Below are 9,791 nucleotides of genomic sequence, written 5' to 3' on the forward strand. Positions count from 1 at the left end.
AAAGGTGTGAAATTATAAAGAAGACTCATTGACGTTTTACATTTGAACAGTTGTCTTAGACTAGTTGGTACTTTGATTTAGGGGAATGAATTACATGAATGCGCTTATTAGATTTTAGATTACTTGGGATTGTAAAATGTGCTTCTCCTACAGCTTAGTGAAAGTATTATTATATTGCACACTTCAGTCAAAAATACATAGGTAATTATTATATTCACTGGCTTCCTCTTGCCTCTAGGATCAAACACAAAACCCTCACTCTGACATACAAAGCCCTCAACTGCACTGCTCCCCCCTACATCTCAGACCTTGTCTCCAGATACTCTCCCTCCCGTCCCCTTCGCTCTGCTCATGACCTCCTACTCTCCTCCTCTCTTGTCAGCTCATCACACTCCCGTTTACAGGACTTCTCCAGACTGGCTCCCATCTTGTGGAACTCTCTACCTCGCTCCACAAGACTCTCTTCTACTTTAAAAGCTTCAAGTGCTCCCTAAAGACTCTACTGTTCAGGGACGCATACAACCTACGCTAACCTTTCCTAATACCAGTTCCTCTCCTCCACTGCAATCCCCTGAACCCTCTTAGCATGTAAGCCTAAGAGTCCAGCTGTTTGTAGATCACCTTCTTAAGAGCTGACTACAACAGTGCAACTCTTGGCAGGGCCCTCTACAATATAATTGTTTTGTTGTACTCCCCCTTTGTTTATAGCGCTGCGGAATCTGTTGGCGCTCTACAAATAACCGATAATAATAATACTACATGTCCCAGAAGTCATTCCCCAGCAGAAAAGAATCTCAATTCAGAGAAGCATTACATTGCAATGCTGATAGGGCAGCATCTGAAAGTCAATTACAGTTAAGGTGACCATATTGCCGCTTTAAAAAGGGACACAAATGAAAAATACATATGTCAGGGCTGTTTTCAGGGCAGTTTAAAGACATGTTTCGCATAAGAACCCTGACATATGTATTTTTCATATGTGTCCCTTTTTAAAACGGCAATATGGTCACCATAATTACAGTAGATGGAACAGAGATTTCTAGTGATTCACCAAAGTCCCTAACTTTTGAAAATGCAAATGAAAGCTTTTATGTACACATACTGACATATGGAGGGAAAACGTTGATAAACTGGCATTCTCAATGCTTCACACACAAAAAATATATAATATAGACAATTTTACAAAAAATTAAGATATGTTACAAGAACACTGAAACTTTTTTTTAACCATTCACCAAGAATTGGTAAGAAAGTAGGACGGATAGGACAAGATCTACTAGTACTAGTTAGAATATTCTGGGAATCTTCTAGCTTGATGAATAAATGGGACAAGGACAATAAGAATGTCTCATGTCTGTCTTTTTCTTGTAGACCAGAAGAAGTATGGATAAATAAAGATCTCTGGTGGAGAGTTTAAATCAATCATTAAAGTCATTACTTAAAGGGACACTGAACCCAAATTTTTTCGTTTATAATTCAGAAAGAGCATGCAATTTTAAACAAGTTTCTAATTTACTCCTATTATCAATTTTTCTTCGTTCTCTTGCTATCATTATTTGAAAAAGAAGGCATCTAAGCTTTTTTTTGGTTTCAGTACTCTGGACAGCACTTTATATTGGTGGATGAATGTATCCACAAATCAGCAAGGACAACCCAGGTTGTTTACCAAAAATGGGCCAGCATCTAAACTTACATTCTTGTATTTCAATTAAAGATACCAAGAGAATGAAGAAAATTTGATAATAGGAGTAAATTCGAAATTTGCTTAAAAATTTCATACTCAATCTGAATCACAAAATAAAATTTTTGGGTACAGTGTCCCTTTAAGGGCTAGTCAGAAACGTATTAATTAATGTTATAATGTACGCTAAGGGCACCATGTACTAAGCAGTCAATTTATCTGACATAGAAGTGGATAAAGTCGCTTTAACTCGCAGCGAGTGAAATGATGTCCGCAGGCACTAAGTACTAAAAAAACACTCTGAAATAGTCACGTCTAGCAGTGGCGGATGATTGATCAATTTGATGCCTCGCTCGCCACGACTAATCTAATGTACTAAAATGTCTGGAGAATTGTATGGCCAATTATTTACACGTGACCTGCAAGGTGTTACAAACGTCATAGAGCAACTATAAAAGGGCAACATTAGTAAATAAAACTTTATTTTGTTCAAAATTTTTGGAACATTTCATTTCCTGGGTTCTTTTTGTAAAACTCAAATTAGAATTTTGATTCTAAATCAAAGAATCCACACTTTTTGCTTCAACAAAACGTTTTGATAGAAATGATTATCGAATCATATGACCACTTATTCGGATGTCGTGTAAGACAGAACAATTTTGCAAGATGAAAGATGATCTGGCAATGAATAAGCTATGTATTTAGCACCCAGGGTCCTGGAAAAAAAGACGTTTAACAGATAAAAAATTGTTTCGCCAAAGCTAAATTGGCCAAAGAAAAAAATTCTGCACAGGTGTTCTGGAGGTGGACGATGATATGTCGCGGACTTAAACGTCTACGAACAAAAGCTTGTTCAGCAGCTAGGGCCTGAGATCATTACAGGCATAATGGAGGTCTGTGACAGCGATTTGAGAGGTAAATGTATAACTTACAAATTGACGCAAAATTAATATAAAAAATTGATCGTTGAATGTATCAAATATTAGTTATGATAATTTACATTATGGGGTCAATTTATCAAAGTGCAAGCAGACATGATGCGATGTAGCGTATCATGTCCGCCACACATCGATAAATGCAGACAGCATATGCTGTCGGCATTTATCATTACACAAGCAGTTCTAGTTCTGCCCCCCCTGCAGATTCACGACCAATCGGCAGCTAGCAGGGGGTGTCAATCAGCCCAATCGTATAGGATCAGGCGGATTGATGTCTGTGGCCTCAGAGCAGACAGACAAGTTATGGAGCGACCGCTGCTTCATAACTGCTGTTTCCGGCAAGCCTGAAGGTTCATGTGGAAACAGGGGCATCAAGCTCCATTTGGAGCTTGATAATTCGGCCCCTATTTGTCAAAATATGAATAAATTTGAGGCCTACGTATGTTACGTTGCACATAGGCCTCATTTACTTTTCTGCATATAATAAATGACGCAATATTGATCATTTTGCATAGTGATTGATTTATTAAATATATATATATAAGTGAAAGCGACTTTTAAGTTCACTTTTATTCTATAATAAGCTTGGTTATCTATTTATCCCTTGTATAAAAGTATGACGCAAATATCTGTAATAAGTTTTAACTATATTATCTAATGTATTGTTCCTGCATACAGTAGTGTATTATGTTTGACATTATTGTCACTTTTACTATTTTGATTTACTATTGAATTTTTATTTATATGTTTAAAAATATAGATAATACCCTTGGTAGTAATCCCTGACAAACACTGTTATATTAAAATATTTTCTGATCCAATTTTATTAATTAGGCTTTCTTGAATGGACAGTCAAGTCCAATTGCTTTAATGTTTCAAATAGGGCATGCAATTTTAATAAACTTTCAAATTGACTTTTATCAAAAATTTCGCTTTGTTCTCTTGATATTGTTATTTGAAAGCTAAACCAAGGAAGTCTCATAGGATAATTTATTATCCCTTGAATGCCGCATGTTATCACTTTCTTTTTTATTTGCTTTGCAATATAGGGGAGACCTAGTTAATGTGAGCCATATAGATACCATTGTGATCACGCCATGGCTTTTGTCAGACATTGCACTAATTTCCTCAAATGAAAGTCAATAGATAATAAATAAATAGCCATGTGATCATGGTGCTTTCAGAAGATGCTTAGATACAAGGTAATCACAGAGGCCTAGATTTAGAGTTTGGCGGTAGCCGTGAAAACCAGCGTTAGAGGCTCCTAACGCTGGTTTTAGGCTACCGCCGGTATTTGGAGTCAGTCAGGAAAGGGTCTAACGCTCACTTTTCAGCCGCGACTTTTCCATACCGCAGATCCCCTTACGTCAATTGCGTATCCTATCTTTTCAATGGGATCTTTCTAACTCCGGTATTTAGAGTCGTGGCTGAAGTGAGCGTTAAAAATCTAACGACAAAACTCCAGCCACAGAAAAAAGTCAGTAGTTAAGAGCTTTCTGGGCTAACGCCGGTTTATAAAGCTCTTAACTACTGTGCTCTAAAGTACACTAACACCCATAAACTACCTATGTACCCCTAAACCTAGGTCCCCCCACATCGCCGCCACTCGATTAAATTTTTTTAACCCCTAATCTGCCGACCGCCACCTACGTTATACTTATGTACCCCTAATCTGCTGCCCCTAACACCGCTGACCCCTATATTATATTTATTAACCCCTAACCTGCCCCCCACAACGTCGCCTCCACCTGCCTACACCTATTAACCCCGGATATCACCGCTACTATAATAAAGTTATTAACCCCTAATCCGCCTCACTCCCGCCTCAATAACCCTATAATAAATATTATTAACCCCTAATCTGCCCTCCCTAACATCGCCGACACCTAACTTCAAGTATTAACCCCTAATCTGCCGATCGGAGCTCACCGCTACTCTAATAAATTTTTTAACCCCTAAAGCTTTTTTTAACCCTAACCCTAACACCCCCCTAAATTAAATATAATTTTATTCTAACGAAATAAATTAACTCTTATTAAATAAATTATTCCTATTTAAAGCTAAATACTTACCTGTAAAATAAACCCTAATATAGCTACAACATAAATTATAATTATATTATAGCTATTTTAGTATTTATATTTATTTTACAGGTAACTTTGTATTTATTTTAACCAGGTACAATAGCTATTAAATAGTTAATAACTATTTAATAGCTAAAATAGTTAAAATAATTACAAAATTACCTGTAAAATAAATCCTAACCTAAGTTACAATTAAACCTAACACTACACTATCAATAAATTAATTAAATAAACTACCTACAATTATCTACAATTAAACCTAACACTACACTATCAATAAATTATTTAAATAAAATATCAACAAATAACTACAATGAAATAAACTAACTAAAGTACAAAAAATAAAAAAGAACTGTTACAAAAAATAAAAAAAATATTTACAAACATTAGAAAAATATTACAACAATTTTAAACTAATTACACCTACTCTAAGCCCCCTAATAAAATAACAAAGCCCCCCAAAATAAAAAATGCCCTACCCTATTCTAAATTAAAAAAGTTCAAAGCTCTTTTACCTTACCAGCCCTGAACAGGGCCCTTTGCGGGGCATGCCCCAAGAAATTCAGCTCTTTTGCCTGTAAAAAAACCACATACAATACCCCCCCCCCCAACATTACAACCCACCACCCACATACCCCTAATCTAACCCAAACCCCCCTTAAATAAACCTAACACTAAGCCCCTGAAGATCTTCCTACCTTATCTTCACCATACCAGGTTCACCGATCGGTCCTTGGAAGTGTTGATCCAAGCCCAAGCGGGGGGCTGAAGAGTGACGTCCATCCTCGGGCTGAAGTCTGGATCCAATAGGATTCTATCAGCAGATCGGAATTAAGGTAGGAATATTCTGATTGGCTGATGGAATCAGCCAATCAGAATCAAGTTCAATCCGATTGGCTGATCCAATCAGCAAATCAGATTGAGCTCACATTCTATTGGCTGATCGGAACAGCCAATAGAATGCGAGCTCAATATGATTGGCTGATTGGATCAGCCAATCGGATTGAACTTGATTCTGATTGGCTGATTCCATCAGCCAATCAGAATATTCCTACCTTAATTCCGATTGGCTGATAGAATCCTATCAGCCAATCGGAATTCAAGGGACGCCATCTTGGATGACGTAATTTAAAGGAACCGTCATTCGTCGTCTAGTCGTCGGTTGAAGAGGATGTTCCGCGTCGGCTTAGAAGAAGATGGTTCCGCTCCGCTCCAGAAGAAAGAAGATTGAAGATGCGGCTTGATAGAAGACTTCATCCCGATGATGGACTTCCGACTTCAGCCCGATGATGGATTTCTTCAGTCGCTGCTTGAATCCAGACTTCAGCCTGAGGATGGACGTCACTCTTCAGCCCCCTGTTTGGGCTTGGATCAACACTTCCGAGGCTTGGATCAAGACTTCCGAGGACGGATCGGTGAACCTGGCAGGGTGAAGATAAGGTAGGAAGATCTTCAGGGGCTTAGTGTTTGGTTTATTTAAGGGGGGTTTGGGTTAGATTAGGGGTATGTGGGTGGTGGGTTGTAATGTTGGGGGGGGGTATTGTATGTTTTTTTTTACAGGCAAAAGAGCTGAATTCTTTGGGGCACGCCCCGCAAAGGGCCCTGTCCAGGGCTGGTAACGTAAAAGAGCTTTGAACTTAATTAATTTAGAATAGGGTAGGGCATTTTTTTATTTTGTGGGGCTTTGTTATTTTATTAGGGGGCTTAGAGTAGGTGTAATTAGTTTAAAATTGTTGTAATATTTTTCTAATGTTTGTAAATATTTTTTTATTTTTTGTAACAGTTCTTTTTTATTTTTTGTACTTTAGTTAGTTTATTTCATTGTATTTATTTGTAGATATTGTATTTAAATAATTTATTGATAGTGCAGTGTTAGGTTTAATTGTAGATAATTGTTGGTATTTTATTTAATTAATTTATTGATAGTGTAGTGTTAGGTTTAATTGTAACTTAGGTTAGGATTTATTTTACAGGTAATTTTGTAATTATTTTAACTATTTTAGCTATTAAATAGTTCTTAACTATTTAATAGCTATTGTACCTGGTTAAAATAAATACAAAGTTACCTGTAAAATAAATATAAATCCTAAAATAGCTATAATATAATTATAATTTATATTGTAGCTATATTAGGATTTATTTTACAGGTAAGTATTTAGCTTTAAATAGGAATAATTTATTTAATAAGAGTTAATTTATTTCGTTAGATTTAAATTATATTTAACTTAGGGTTAGACTTAGCTTTAGTGTTAGGGTTAGACTTAGCTTTAGGGGTTAATACATTTATTAGAATAGCGGTGAGCTCCAGTCAGCAGATTAGGGGTTAATGTTTGAAGTTAGGTGTCGGCGATGTTAGGGAGGGCAGATTAGGGGTTAATACTATTTATTATAGGGTTATTGAGGCGGATTAGGGGTTAATAACTTTATTATAATAGCGGTGCAGTCCGGTCGGCAGATTAGGGGTTAATAAGTGTAGGCAGGTGGAGGCGACGTTGTGGGGGGCAGATTAGGGGTTAATAAATATAATATAGGGGTCGGCGGTGTTAGGGGCAGCAGATTAGGGGTACATAGGGATAATGTAAGTAGCAGCGGTTTATGGAGCAGCAGATTAGGGGTTAATAATAATATGCAGGGGTCAGCGATAGCGGGGGCGGCAGATTAGGGGTTAATAAGTGTAAGGTTAGGGGTGTTTAGACTCGGGGTACATGTTAGAGTGTTAGGTGCAGACGTAGGAAGTGTTTCCCCATAGCAAACAATGGGGCTGCGTTAGGAGGTGAACGCGGCTTTTTTGCAGGTGTTAGTTTTTTTTTCCAGCTCAAACAGCCCCATTGTTTTCTATGGGGGAATCGTGCACGAGCACGTTTTTGAAGCTGGCCGCGTCCGTAAGCAACTCTGGTATCGAGAGTTGAAGTTGCGTTAAATATGCTCTACGCTCCTTTTTTGGAGCCTAACGCAGCCATTCTGTGAACTCTCAGTACCAGAGTTATTTAAAAGGTGTGGCCAGAAAAAAGCCAGCGTTAGCTATGCGGGTTGTTACCGACAAAACTCTAAATCTAGCCGAGAGTAAAAAATAAGTATATTAATATAACAGTGTTGGTTATGCAAAACTGTGGAATGGTAAATAAAGGTATTTTCTATCTTTTTAAAATAAAAAAAATCTGTTGTTGACTGTCACTTTAAGTGAACTAACAAGACTATTTTTAATATTATTTTTACAGGTACAGCTCCACCACAACCACAGCCCGGGAGGAGTACTGATGAAACACTGACATCCATTAAATCACAATCATCAACAGCCGTTTCTAGACCCTCAACAAGTACTGCTCATGGTCAATTTATAAGGTCAACTTCAACTGTCACACACAGTTCATCCTCTGCAGATACACTCCCTGATATAAGGACCAGCACTTCAGATACAGGTGTTGGAAGAGGTAAGTCAACTTATATTTGTTCTAAATATAATATTCTTTGTCTAGCATTCATTTTTAAAAATGTTTTATTGTTCTTTACTTTTTAAACATTAAAGTGATAGTAAACATATTTTTTTTCTTAGGTGATTCAGATAGAGCATTCTATTTTAAGCAAATTACAAAATTAATACGAATTTACATTTTTCATAATCATCTTGTTATCGTTATTTGAAAAATATTTTATCTTATCTAATTAGACAGACAATATTTGGTTCATCACATTATACAGCACTTGCTTTATTGTTTGTGCATTTAGACATCAATGATCAAGAATCACCAATGTTTTGAACCAAGAATGTGCCATCATCTAAACTTACATTCTTGCTTTTCAAAAAAAGATAGAGAGATAATTATGCAAAATTTATAATTGTAGAAAATTAGAAACTTTTTTTTTTTAAATTGAATGCTCCATCTGAAACATGAAATACAAATGTTTTCTTCAGTGGCCCTTTAAGATATAATTATAATTTGCAAACATTTTGTATGTCATTCAGCAGAAAAATGAAAAAAAATTTCTTCAATACAAAACTGTACTAAATTTTTATTTCTAATTTTTTTTAGCAGATTTGGGGCGCTTGTTCGACAGTTTGACCAGCCATTCACCATATTTTTATATTACACACACACACACACATATATATATATATATATATATATATATATATATATACACACACACATATATATATATATATATATATATATATATATATATATTAAAGATCTAAAAGAAGTAGAAGTCTATCCTTTCCAGAGTGCTGGATAGGATAGACTTTTACTTCTTTTAGATCTTTAATTGATTATATTTCTTTCCCACTGCACCAATGAACTGTGAGTACTTTGGATGCAGGTCATTGAACTAGCCCTTTATGGGGAATACTAGTAATTGCTGGCAACGCTCTCCTTTTGAGATATTTATATACATATAAATTATAAAAAAATCTATACTCTCTTTATCTATTGCTTTATCGATGTAAAACTTTCTTTTTTCTTTCTTTTTCTCTCTATTTATCTTTGTTCTGGCTTATCTCTCTTTAACTTTAATTTTTAAATTTAGATCTATTCTCAGTAATTTATTTTGGATCTCCCTCTATTTTTATTTCTACATTTTTATATCACTCTATTAATGTATCTCTTTATCTTTAATCTATTCAACATCTTTAAATGTAATACACAAATTAAATATTTTAAATTTTAATCTTTTGCTCTAGAAGAAGACAACTCTTCTCAGTAGATCACCATAAATTTAGTACCAATTCGAGAGGAAAGCATAAATTCTCAAGAGAATATAGGCCGTCAGGATTGCAGTGAGACTCCTGATTTACTGGATGAATTTGGTTATGCCCAACAATTTGACATTCATTCGCCAGATAATCAGGACCAAGTGGAAGAACCGGCAACACCACCAGAAACAGGAGATTTGAATAATGCAATTCAACATGATGGTATGGACTTAAATGAGATGCTTTCACTTGCCAGGCAATATAGAGTGGGCCACAGAGGGATGCAAAATTTGATAACATCTAATATTGACAGTTGGGAAGCCATATCTAAAAAACAGATAAAATTTGAAAAGGAGAAAGTCGAGATTGCAAGGCAGAAATTACATATGCAAAGA

This window comes from Bombina bombina, chromosome 1 (genome assembly GCF_027579735.1).
Source record: "Bombina bombina isolate aBomBom1 chromosome 1, aBomBom1.pri, whole genome shotgun sequence".
NCBI lineage: Eukaryota > Metazoa > Chordata > Amphibia > Anura > Bombinatoridae > Bombina > Bombina bombina.